We start from the raw sequence: 14272 nt of genomic DNA, 5'->3' as shown, positions 1-14272 counted from the left end.
ATTTAAAAAACAATTTTTTTCTCTAAAGCATATTATAAGAAAGAAAAAAGATAAATTCTATAATAACACAACAGAGGGAAAAAGCTTTAAAAGAAACCACACCTATAGCTTAACATAGACTGATGCTAAATTTGTAAGGCTTTCCAAATAGAGGCAATTTGAACTGGTAAAACACTCAATATCTAAAAAGTGGAGTGGGGGTAGAGTGAGAAAATTACGTAACTCGCAGTCTACTAAACTACCGGTCTCTGGCTTATAGTTCATAGCTAGGGACCTTTTTTTAAAAAAAAAAAAAATAATTTAAATCTTAGAGAAAAGTTTAAAGAACAGGGAATTCTCAAATACTCTTTACTCAAACTCATCAACTTTTTAACATTTTGCTACTTTTGCTTTATCCACTCCCAACATTATTATTTTTTGAACCATATAAACCAACAGTATTTTTTTCCGAACAATTTGAAGAGTAGGTTCACACAAAACATCATGCTTTACCTCTTAATACTTTAATATGCCTTTTTAAAAATAGGGACATTCTTACACAAACAGTACAGTTATCAAACTGAGGAAAATCTAGTACTGATAAAGTACTTTGTCAGTCCATATTCCAACTCTGTCAACTACCCTGATAACGTCCTTTATAGCTTTTGTCCCCATTTAGGACAAATCTGGGGTCACAGATTTCATATGGCTATCTGTCTCTTTATAGTCCTCTAATCTGGAATAGTTCCAGAGTTTTTTCTTTCATGACATTGATATTTTTTGAAAAACAGAAGCCAGTTATTTTATAAAATGTTCCACAATTTGGGTTTGTCTGTTGTTCTTTATTATTAAATTCATTTTATACATTCCATGCTACACTACCACATAAGCAATGACGTGCTCTTGTATAGGTATCATAACTGTAGGCTATCATGTAACTTGCTCATTGGTGACATAACTTTAATCATCTGGTCAAGGTGTTACCCACTTTTTTCAATATATAGTTATTGTTTTTCCCCTTACAGCTAATAAGCAATCTATAAGGACATACTTGGAGATCATGCAAAAATCCAGAGGCTTACCAAAGTGTTCACCCTTGATTTTAGCATCCACTAATGAATTCTTGCCTAAACCAAATTTTAATAGGATGTTTGCTTTAAAAATATTTTTCTTCTAATAAGTTAAACCTACTCATATTTAATATGACTGATATGCTTGGTTCTGTCTCACTCTTAAATAATTACTGTATTTATTAGGTAATATTTACCATGTACCTTTACGTGATTTCTTTGCTATTTTTTACATTTTCTTTTGGTAGTTAACAAGGTTAGTAATTTTGCTCTAGTGGTTACTTTTGCACTTATACCTTTGTCAGTGCCCTTAATCTCCTTTATTTCCCCTCCCCTTTTATTCTTAAACTTTTTTGAGTATCTGGTCTACCACTTTTAAATGGTATCCTTTGTCTCCCACCGACACAACAGACTGATCTTATTTTACTTTCCCTTTGTGTCCCCTTCTCCTTTTTAAAAGTGGTGTTCTTTATACTCTGTCCAACATACATTTCATACTGGTCTTCTATCCATGTCTCCATCCTTGTTATACTTAGTCCTTAATTCTACAGTTTAACATATTAAATGCTCAGTTTTTCTGCTAAAGGTTCCCCAGTGATCTCTTGAGCTCATCCTCTAATAAGCTCCAGGGCTCATGGATACAATATCTAATGAATTTTTGAATGTTCAAAATCGTTTTTGTGTAGCCCTCATAACTCAAGAAAAACTTAGTTGCATATCAAACCCTTGGCTAGTACTTTCTTTCCTTGAGTCTCTTAAAATTCTTTCCTTGAGTCTCTGTTGCCATGATTCGCACACTGCTCTTCCAAAGTGTGATGCCAGCCCAATTCATCTTTACTAGTTTACTCTGTCTCAGAGTTCATCATTCCAGGTTACCGTGGGTCCTTCAAAAGGTAGATTTAAAATTTCTCTTATTCCCAGAAAGTTTTTCTGAATTATAGTTTAACTATGAGTTTTATCCCACTGTTCTCTTTTTCTTCTTTACAGACTCCGATTACGTTGGACTTCCTTTGTTGGTCTTCCCTTTCAATCATTTCTTCTGAGACCCTTTTTACTTCTTTATTTCATTTGCATTTGATGTCCCTCATTAGATTTTCATTCTTTCTATTCTGTTGAGCATTTTGTAATTTATTCTTCATTTCTAAGATAGTTTTGTCTTTTCAGTATCTTTCCTGAGTTTAATGAACTCTTGTTGCATTTCTTCCTGGTCCCCCCCTCCCCCATTTCTCTCCTTAAATTTCTGGATAGAAGGTCTTATTTTCCTCATTTGAGCATGTTTTAATTCAGTCTAGAGTAGTTACAGCATTCTACTCTGTGGTTATTTTCCTGAGGTTTTTCTTGGACAAGGGGATGTTCACTAGCTGAAATGCTTTAATATAGATTTTCCATTTTCTTCTAACAACAGTGTTCTGTATATCTGATTTTTTTTTCCCCTAGTCATTTTGTGAACTGCATTCTTTAGTCTGAAAGCACCTTCTCTGCTCACTTAGTGAAGTGCAGTTTCTTCGGGTAATGAGAAGAGAGGTTGGTGTCTTCTTTCATTTTTGCAGGAGCCGTAGTTTTTCTTTCTTCTCATTTTCTCCACTGGTACAACCCTGTGGGGAATCACCCCTTCTTTGTTTAATCTCCTCCTTTCCCAGAAGCAGATTTCCCCCACGGCTGCCACTTCCAATCCTGCTCACTCTAAAATCCTTTTCCTATAGCTGGTGCTATGAACTACCAAGTCCCAATCTATGTTCACTCTTTTGGCATTTACTGTTATACTTTCTCTTTTTGAGGGTGATTCCGTTCCTATTTTGTTTAAGTCCTTCATTCCCCTCTCTTCTTTTTCATAGAGTCTCTTAAACTTCCCACTCCATACTCTTCACATATACAATCTTGCAGCAGCAGTGGAAGCTCTGTTGGAATTAGGTGTTTATTTTGCTACTTACAAGTAATTTGAAGTTCATGGTATTCTCTGTCTCCTAGAAGGTATGAGCTAGTTGGATTTTTCATTCACGTTCCTTTTAGTCCATGGTTTTTTAAGAGGATGTGTGAAGATATTCAGATTCAGGCAGCTGCCATATCCTTCAGACCCAGAAACCAGTTGAAGCTATATTAATATAGTCTATAGTCTCCTTATTCTAGCTTTCTAATGGGTTGTCACCATGATAATTATAAATAAGATTAATCAGTTATAAAAATTAGCTTCAATTCATTCATCCATTCAACAAATTATGTAAATAACAGGCATATGTGTTATATGCAATTAGCTGCACTTAATGTGATAAATGCAATAACTAAAAATTATGCCAAACTATATTTTACATATCAAAAAACAGCTTATAGATCTAACAAAAATGGAACAAAATATTGTAAACATTGTACTGTTAACACACACACACAATAGCCAGTGATATTGAGCATCTTTTCTGTATTTATTTTACATATCCTCTTTGATGAATTATTTACATCTTTTGCCAATTGTCTAATTGAAGTTTTTTTCTGATGTGTTTTGAGAGTTCTTTATATATTCTAGATATGAGTCCTTTGTCAGATTGTAAATACACCAGGTATGCAAATATCTTCTTCCAGTCTGTAGCTTCTCTTTTCATCTTCATCATATGGGCTTTCAGGTAGCAAATGCTTTTCATCTTGATGAGGTTCAACTTGTCAGTTTTTCCTTCTGTGGACTGTACTTTTGGTATTAAATCTAAGAACTCTTTGCTTAGCTCTAGATCCGGAAGATTTTCTCCTTTTTAAAAGAAGTTGTATAGTTTTACATCTAAGTCTACAATCCATTTTTATAATTTTTGTGATATAACTGTCCAAATGCTCCAACATCATATGTTGAAAACTTAATCCTTCCTCCAGTGAATTTCTTTTGTACCTTTGTGAAAAATCAATTAGGCATATTTTGCATGTATCTATCTATTGACATCTTTACTATGTTGAATCTTACAATCAAAGAGTACAGTATGTCTCTCCATTTACATATTCCTTTCAAGAATATTTTATTGATACATAATATTTGTACATATTTGTGGGGTATGATACTGTGATACGTGCAAAGAATGATGTAGTGTGTAATGATCAAGTTATGGTTATTCAGGATATTCATCACCTCAAACATTTATCATTTATGTTGGAAACATTTCAAATCTAACTATTACTATTTTAAAATACACAATATATTAGCTATAGTCAGCCAACTGTGCTGTCAAACACTGGAACTTACTTCTTTTATCTAACAGTATGTTTGTACCCATTAACCTACCTCTCTTCAGCGCCCCCTTCCCCACAAACACACCCTTCCCAACCTCTGGTCATTATCATTCTACTCTCTATTTCCATGAGATTAGCTTTTTTAGCTCCGACATCTGAGTGAGAACATGTGATATTTGTCTTTCTAAGCCTAGCTTATTTTGCTTAACATAATCCTTTCAAAGTTCTGCAGTTTTCAGCACATAGGTACAGTACATGTTTTGTTGGATTTCCATCTAAGTTTTTTTTTTTTGCAAAATTATAAATTGTATTTTTAATTTCACTTTCCACATGTTCATTGCTAGTATCTTGAAATACAATTGAGATTTTACCTTTATCCTGCTACCTTGCTAAACTCACTTATTAGTTCAAGGGATTTTTGTAGATACGTTGGGATTTTCTACATAGACAATCATGTCACCTAAAAATATGGACAACTTTATTTCTTCCTTTAATTGGTATGCATTTTGTTTCTTCTCCTTCTTGTCTTACTGTGTTGGCTAGGACTTCCAGTACTATATTGAATAAGTGTGGGGAGAGCAGACATCATTGCCCAGACAACCTTGATATTCCTTAGGGGGAAAGCATCAGTCCTTCACCATGAAGTATGCTATAGCTATAGGTATTCTGAATGTTTTTTATTAAGTAGAGGAAATTTCCCTCTATTCCTAGATTTCTGAGTTATTATCATGGTAGACTGTTGAATTTTGTCAAGTGCTTTTTCTAAATCAATTGATAAGATCATATGAATGTTCTTCTTTTGCTTGTTAATATGGAAGATTACACTCATTGATTTTTGAATGAGTGATTTTTTTCAAGGCCAATCCTGAATCCCTGAAATCAACCCTACTTGGTCATGGTATATTATTCTTTTTACATATTGCTTAATTCCATTCGCTAATATTTCAGTAAGATTTTTCCCATCTATTTGCATGAGGGATATTGATTTTTTTTTTTTTTTTTACTGTCCTGTCTGATTTAGTATCAGGTTAAAAATAGCATCATAAAACAAATTAGGAAGAGTTCCCTCCTTTTCCTTTTTTTGGGAAAGAAATTGTGTAGAATTGTGTTCATTGTTCTTCAAATGTTCTGTACACATATCCAGTGAAACAATCCAGACTTGGAGATTTCCTTTACAAGAGGTTTTTAATTATAAATTTAATTACCTTAACAGTTACAGAGCTATTCAAATTAGCTAATTCCTATTGGGTGAGTTGTAGTTTGTGCTTTTCAAGGAATTGGTTCATTTTACCTAAGCTATCAAATTTATGTGTGCGGAGTTGTTCATTATATTCCCTTATCATCCCTTTGATATCTGCAAGATCTATAGTGACATCCTTTTTCTTCCTGATACTAGAAATTTTCATTTCCTTTTTTTCTCTGTCAGTCTTCCTGTAGGTTTTTCAATTTTATTGATCTTTCCAAAAAAATCAGCTCTTTGTTTTATTGATTTTCTCTACATTCTTGTTTTTTATTTCACTGATTGCTGCTTTTTTCGTTATAATGTTCTTCTTTCTGCTTGCTTTGGGTTTCTTTTGTTCTTCTTTTCCCAGGTTAGGTAGAAGCTTAGATATTTGATTTGGCACTTTTCCTCCTTTTAAATGTGTTTAATGCTGTAAGTTTCACTCTCAGCAGTGCTTTAGCTATGCCTCAAAAAATTTGATGTTAAATTTCATTAAGTTCAAAGTATTTTTAAATTTCCTTTGAGACTTTCTCTTTGACTCATGGATTATTTAGAATTGTGTTATTATCCAAGAGGTTAGTGATTTTCCTGTTATTAATTTCTAATCTGATTTCATTATGATTAGAACTCATAGACTCTATGATTTTCTTTTAAATTGTAGAGGTTTGTTTTATAGCCCAGAGTATATAGTCTATCCTGATATATACTTCATGGGCACTTGAAAAGAATGTGTACTCTGATGTTGCTGGGTAGAGCATTTTAGAAATGTTAATTAGATCCTGTTGATTGGTGGTGGTGTTGAATTCTTCTATATCCTTGCTATTTCTGTCTAGATGTTATTTCTACCTATCAATTGGGAAGAGAGGGGTATTGAAGTCTCCAACTTTAACTGTAGATTTATCTATTTCTCCTTTAAGTTCTGAAAGTTTTGCTTCATGTATTTTGCAGCTGTGTTATACACATTTAAGATTGCTATCTTCTTGGTGGACTAACCCTTTTATCATTATATAATGTCCCTCTGTGTCTGGTAATTTTCTTTGCTCTAAAGTCTTCTTTTATCTGATGTTAACATAGCCATTCCTGATTTCTTTTGATTAATGTTTGCACGATATATTATCTTTCATCATTTTACTTCCAACCTGCCTAAACCAATATACAGTCATGCACCACATAATGATGTTTTGGTCAATGGTGAACAGCATACATGACAGTGATTCTATAAGATTATGATGGAACTGAAAAATTCCCACCATCTAGTGATGTCACAGCCATCCTAACGTAGTAGCAAAATGCATCATTCATGTGCTTATGGTAACCTATTGTACTACCACTTATAACAGTATAAGACATACAATTATGTATAGTACATAATACTTGATAATGATAAAAAAATGACTGTTACTGGTTTATATATATCTACGCAATACTTTTTATTGTTATTTTAGAGTGTGTGTGTGTGTGTGTGTGTGTATCATGTTAATTATAAAATAGTCTCGAGCAGGTCCTTCAGGAGCTATTCCAGAAGGCACTGTTATCACAGGAGGTGATGATGGCCCCATGTGTGTGTTATTGTCCCTGAAGACTTTTCAGTGGGACAAGATGTGGAGGTAGAAGACAGTGATATGGATGATCCTGACCCTGTGTATGCCTAGCCTAATGTGTGTGTCTGTGTCTTAGTTTTTAACAAAAAAAAGTTTAAAAAATTAAAAAAAAAAATTAAATAGAAAAAAGTTATAGAATAAGGATATAAAGAAAGAAAATATTTTTGTACAGAGATACACAATGTATTTGTGTTTTAAGCTAAATATTACCAAAGAAAGAAAATTATTTTTTAATAAATTTAGCATGTACTAAGTATACAGTGTTTATAAAGTCTACAGTAGCAGACAGTAATGTCCTAAGGCCCTTGTATTCACTCACCACTCACCTCCTCACCCAGAGCAACTTCCAGTCTTGTAGGCTCTATTCATTGTAAGTACCCTATATATGCGTACCATTTTTTATCTTCCATACTGTATTTTCACTGTATCTTTTCTATACATAGATACTTACTATTGTGTTACAACTGCTTAGAGTATTCAGTACAGTAACATGCTGTACAGGTTTGCAGTCTAGGAGTAATAGGCTATACTATATAGCCTATGTGCGTAGTAGGCTATACCATCTAAGTTTGTGTAAAGTACATTCTATAATGTTCACATAATGATGAAATCATCTAATGACACATTTCTCAGAACGTATCCCCATCATTAAGCCACAAATGACTGTATTCGAAGGGAGTTTCTTGTAGATAGCATACTATTGGGTCTTTTTTTTTTTAAAACCTATTATGCTAATCTCTGACTTATACTTGGTATATTTGGACCATTTACATTTAACTAGGTCTTCCATATTATTTTTCAGTTTTTTTGTTTGTTTTCTGATTTTTATCTTTCCATTTATTTTCTCCTGCCTTCCTGTGGGTTAAATATTTTTTTGAATTCTACTTTATCTATAGTGTTTTTGAGTGTATCTCTTTTTCAGTGGTTGCTCTAGGTATTAGATTTTTTATACAAAAATGTATATATATACACATATGTATACAAAACTTAGTCTAGTGATGCCATTATTTTACTAGTTTGAGTGTAGAAAAACTACCTTTTTTGTCTTTATACTTCCTCCCATTTATAATAAATATAATGTCTTTATATCCCCTCTAAATATATTTAGAACCACATTAGACAGTGCTGTAATAATTTTGGTTCAACTATCAAACATAATTTAGAAAACTCAGGAAAAGAAGGAAAATCTATTGTATTTATCCATATTTTTGCTTACCTTGTTCTTCCTTCCTTACTGATGTTCAAAGACCATTCCTCTTATAATTTCCTTTCTGTTTAGGAACTTTCTTTAGGCATTTTTTTAGGACAGGTCTGTTGGTGACAAATTCTCTTAATGTCACCTCATCTGAAAATTTTATTTCTTCTCCATTCCTAAAGAATATTTTCACTAGGTCTGAGACTCTGGTTGACGGTTCTTTTCTTTCAATACTTAAAAAACTGTGCTACTTTCTGCTAGCCTCCATTGTTTTTGATGAGAAATCTGCTTATAAGAAATCAGAGTGTTTTTCTCCTATCACAAAAGTGTCTTTTCTCTCTTGCTGCTTTCAAGATATCTTGTCTTTAGTTTTCAGAAATTTGGTTATAAGTGGACTTCATGTAGTTCTTTTGGCTTACTCTGTTTGGGGTTCACTCAGCTTCTTGGATCTACAGGTTTATGCCTTTTGCCAAATTCAGTGAAGTTTTCAGTCATTCTTTGTATCTGCTTTCTTTTTCTTCTCCTTCCAGGACTCCAATGACACAAGTGTTATAGTCCCACAGGTCCCTAAGGATCTTTTTTTTTTCCCAGTATATCCTCTTTTTGCTGTTTAGATTGGGTAATATTTATTTTTCTATCTTCAAGTCCACCAGTTCTTTTTACTGTCTCCTTCATTCTGCTGTTAGGTCTACAGACTGAGTTATTCATTTTGAGTATTGCATTTTTCAGTTCTAAATTTGCATTTATTTTATCTGCTATTTCTTCCCTGAAATTTTCTACATTCTCATTTGTTTTCAGTGTGTTTTGGATTGCTCATTGAAGTACTTCTGTGACGGCTGCCTTAAAATATTTGTCAGATAATTCTAATACCTGCCATTTCAGTGTTTGTGTCTATTGATTTTCTTCTTTAATTCAAACAGAAATTTGTGATTTTTGATTGAAATCTGGACATTGGGGTGTTATGAGATTCTGGACTCTATTTAAATCTTCTTGTTTAGCTGGCTTCCTTTGACACTGCTCCAGCTGGGCAAGGGACTCTTGCCTTATTAGTACCAAGTGGAATGAGAAGTCTAGGTTTCCCACTTGGGCTCTTTTGACACCCGAGGAAGGAAGTGGCTCCTCATTATTGCTGGGCAGGGGAAGGAATATTCTTCTGATATTACCTTGTCTATAAGAGCCAGTAGTATCTCATTACTGCTCCCCTTTTGGCCAACACTGATACCACAATAGGAGGGGGCTGGCCTCGTTACCCATGGGAGGTTGTGAACCTGTGACTCTCTAATAGTCTCCTCTGACATCATGCCAGCAAGGAGAGGGAGGAGCACCTCATTACTGTCAGGTGAGTGTAGAAGGCCAGGGTCCCCATGTGGTTTCTAATGACAGTGAACCAGGAGAATGGGCAATGGTGGTAGGGAGGTTTGTTATTGCCTGGCAGGATGAAAGTCCTGGCTCCTTACTTGGCCTTCTGTGAAACCACCCTGGTGGGAGGTGGAGAAGGCAGGGGTTGGGGGGTGTTGAGGGGCCTTGTTACAATGTTAAGAGGGTGGAAGTCTAGGCTCCCCCACTTAATCTTGGCTGGTATGAGTTGAGGTGGGGCCTCAGTCTTTCTGTGGTGTTTGGCTAGTGCAGACCACTTACTGTCTGAAAGTTCTCTGACTTGCTAATCTGTCCCTTTCCTGGTCCTTAAGCTAAAGAGAGAAGGCTTTTTTAGTTTGTGCCAATTACTGTTTCCAGGTTGCCAGCTTCTTCAGCTTCAAGTTTGGGATATATGGGGCAAAAAGAAAACCCATGGAACTCACCACCGTGTCATTCCTTGGGTGCTGAGGTCCCTAGTTTGTATGCCTTCTCTCCACCTTTCAGAGTCTTCTTATGTTTATTTTATATATAATGTTCAAGGTTTTCGGTTGTTTTAGCGGGAAGAATAGGGCAATGTACATCTACTCCATCTTCCTGAAAGCAGAAGTCCCCACTTTTTAAACTGGTTCCCACTATGTCCAACCACACAAATTCCTGGAAAAATGAGGGTACAGTCTGTGGAAGAGATTTTTCTTTATGCGATGCTTATATATTTGGACAAATCTGCACCAGTCCTTCATCCAAATGAGTTATGTGGCTGATCTAGCCACATAAAAATGTCCAAATCACCTGTTAAATCAGGGTAGGACTTATAATATAAACTTGTGTAAACTAAATATGTTGAAATGCTTTTAATTTCATACTTACTAATTTAACATCTTCCCATTCAAAACTTTAAAACAATCATTAAACTATGTTTGCTTAGGGAACAAAAGTCTTTTACGTAATCTTACCTCTCCAAAGGCACTATATAGAATGATGCAGCTAAACCCAATTCCAGACTTTCAAACACATTTTGTCATAATAAATAGGTATTTAAATATATTTATTCAATAACAGAAGTATCCTAAAAGAAAATGGCCTAGAACAGTGTCTGCCATAAAGTAGGGACTAAATAAATATGTCATATGACAAAAGATACCCATAAAAAGCATCTAAAATTTTACTGTTAAAAAAACACTTCCCTACTGTCAAACATATGAGGCTACATCATTTTTCTTTAATTTATGAAATATGCTTTCATAATTAACCAACAAAAAATTATATCTCTAATTTCTATGTATTACTAGAATGTACTTAGAACTATCTCCTTATAATAATACACTCTCGAATGTGCTTGGCAATAAGCAGATTCAAGTTGACTTTGATCTAATCAGTGAACACTGACGGCTCTAATTACCTAGCAAATCACTAAAAACAAAAGCTTTTTAAAGGACCAATACAAATAATTCTTTTGCTGACATTTTTTCAGAATAAAATATGTAAAACAATAGGAAATTATAACACATATTTTAGTATTCTCATTATCCTTCAACATCCCAAGGACATAAATATTAGCTTAACAAAATAGAGATTCTCCTTAAATCACCTTACTCTAACATAGACTTTCCCACAATGTGTTCCTCAGAATCTTAATGTCTGTTAAGATATTAACAGATGTCCCACAGAGAAGGAAAATGCCAGGTTAAACACATTTAAACAAATCTCTCTGCTATAGGAATCACTGGAATATTTAAAATACAATACACACTTTGTGTGATCTTCCCAAAGAGGATTACTGATACAGTTTCCCAAATTTATTTAATCAAGGAAGCCTAGCCCAGAATATCTATTATATCCTGTAACAGACTAGTGTTGAATAGAACTCAATCTGAGAGATACAGAATGGCAAAAGAGCCCTTAAATACTGATTCCCTACTTGGCCAGGCAAAATAAAGATCAGACAGCTAATAAATATCAGTTATGATAATTAAAAAACAATTCAATAACGAAAACATTGTGATGAATGGCTTTTTTTTTAATTGCAGGAGATTCTTAGTACTCATTATAAAAATAATCTCTTACCAATCATGCTGAAAAACAACTATAAAAATTGATTATGGCTGCCATAATGATAAATTAGGTGAGTGTTAATTTGATTCATATTTTAATCTTAAATATTATTTGCAAATTAATTTGTTTGAGAATGAAGATAAAACAACTCCAGAAACTGGGTGTTTCAGATGAAGGTTAAAAAAAAATTAAAACAAAACAACACTTTAATTTTTAACAGAACCTCACATTTAACTGTCTGAAATCAAACCCATAATATTGTGGCACACTGAATAAAATATACAATAAACAGAACATATAGCTATCAATGTGTATGTTTGTGTGTGTGGGCATATGTTAATGTATATGTATGTGTCTACATCTGTATCAATTAAGCCAAAAATAACAGAGTCCACTGGTAAAGGTAGGAAAATAATTTTAAAAGAGTCCAATTAAAATTGAGCCCAAATTTTATGTAGTCTGAGTGAACAATTTTAAAATGTTTCTTTTAACTAGATTTTTGCAATCCATATTTACATGAAATTCCTTTAAAACATACAGAATTAACAAAATACACAATGGCAAGCAGTGATATAAAACTAATTTTAGATGCTATACGATGATCCTTGTGGACTAAGAAGAATAAGTTAAAGGTATGAATTCAGAAAATAATGAGAAATCACTTACCTCTAACTAAAGTTCTCTGAAGGTAGTATCCTCCTTAGAACCCCTATCTTGGGTAGTTTCACCTGCTGTATTTCCCTCAAGAGACTCCAGCAAAGTCTAGAAAGTTTTAAGTTCTCTTCTGCAAGCCCTATTAGCGCATGTGTGTTATAAACCTGCTCACATACTGCTTCATAGCTGTAACTTCCAATTCCCACTGAAGCTCTACCGCCACTACCACCAAGAGCATGCATGTATTAGCAGGGGATTCCAGTCTCCTTTGGAGAATTTCATTTAGAAATGTGATATTGTTCACTTCTCCAAAAGTATCTTCCAAATCACTCCATTACTGTGTCTATTAACGTACTTAAGAGAGTAGTGGCAAATCAGCAGGTAAGCAAATAATGACATAAAGATTTAGCTAGGCAATTATATTTGCTGAATACTCAAATATAAGATTCCAAAATAACAGCACAAATAAAACTAACTTCCTCAACATTGAATTAATATGGTAAAAAAACCTAAAATAAATGTATATGTGAAAAATCTTTCATGAAAAACATTTTAATAGATAAGGTAGAAAAAACGGTCTGAGACTACCAAATATTCCCTAGTATATTTTGCCAGAGAAATGCTAATATTTAAAAATTAGTAAGGAAATCAGTTATTAAAAAACAAAAATGTTAATTTTTCAATGATTTTTCAGAGTGTCATTTCTACCTTGAACTGCCAAAATAAAGTTTAAAAATAAATAAATATAATAAAGTAAAAATGAAAAACAAAACTAGCCATCTAAATCAAGGCCAATTTAATCTAGAATGGCCAGTTACAATGGGTACTACTGAACATTTAACAAAAATGTTTCAAATATGGTCAGGAAGCAGACTGTGAAAAACAGTGGAGGAAAGGAGACTTGATCTTATGCTATCCAGAAAAGGTCTTTTACTTAGATGCTTGCTTTGGCTTTCCACTGATTGAGTCCATTACTTCTTGCTGATTATTTCCTGGCGGCCATATAAAAGTAGGAGAAAAAGCAAAAGGAATCAATCGTCCTACAGGGCAGAGGACCAAACCATACTTGTAAAACTATTTTAGAAGATAAAGTATGGAGTAGCTTTAAAAATACATCTTTTGCTAAGGGCCACCCTCAGCTTAATAACAACATAAAATAAGACCAAGACACATAACCTGACAAAATTCTCCTTTTTTAGATGTCTTATTTAGCTTTGAAAGTTTCCCCTGGCACACAGTAGAGTCATATGAATGTTTTTGAACACTTTAATTTTAAATGTCAACTTAACTCCTTCCATGACTCTCCTTTTGTACAAGTAAACACATATATAGATAAAATACAGTACGAAAATCATAAAAAAGCAATCAAGAAATAGATAACAAGAGAAGGAATGAGAAAATCTTAGATAATCCCCAATTAGATAATCAGTATATGAATAACTAAGGTGATTACAGTTTTGATTCTTCAAATTATCTGTGCTTATATGATGTATTTTTTTAATTAAATATTCAGAATAGGGATGCTTCTTTAAAAAATACAGTCTTTGTCATAAAAACCAGAGGTGAGTTTTTCCAATTTTAAAAGTGTTTGGAACAAAATAATTTCCCCAAAACAAAAAGTACTTTCCAGTGAAAAAAGTGGTCACAAAAATAGCATTTATAAAATAGATTGCTTAGACGTTAAAAAAAGATAAAGATGAAATCATCTAATCACCTATCAAAAAGAATAAAACAGTAAACCATGAGGCAGTACATTTGCATTCATTTTCCCTCTTTTACATGCACTATTAGGACTCACTGAAGTATCAAAGATCTTCTAGATCTTGCTAGTTTAAATGCAGGAATGACTAACAACCCAAGAAGGTGTATCTAGGATGATACTTACCTTACAAGAGATTATATCACTGTGCTATTATATATTCTGTGTAAGGATACACAA

At 33.5% G+C, this 14272-nt stretch overlaps 1 protein-coding gene across 4 annotated transcripts in view; it reads right to left on the bottom strand.

Annotated features, from left to right (window-relative positions):
- The window catches only part of USP47 (ubiquitin specific peptidase 47), a 109403-nt gene that overhangs the window by 43932 nt on the left and 51199 nt on the right, over positions 1 to 14272 (bottom strand). The gene's annotated exons all lie outside the window — the stretch shown is intronic.

The sequence above is a fragment of the Eulemur rufifrons genome, chromosome 6, assembly GCF_041146395.1.
Source record: "Eulemur rufifrons isolate Redbay chromosome 6, OSU_ERuf_1, whole genome shotgun sequence".
Classification (NCBI taxonomy): domain Eukaryota; kingdom Metazoa; phylum Chordata; class Mammalia; order Primates; family Lemuridae; genus Eulemur; species Eulemur rufifrons.
This window is presented reverse-complemented; position numbering and strand designations above follow the sequence as displayed.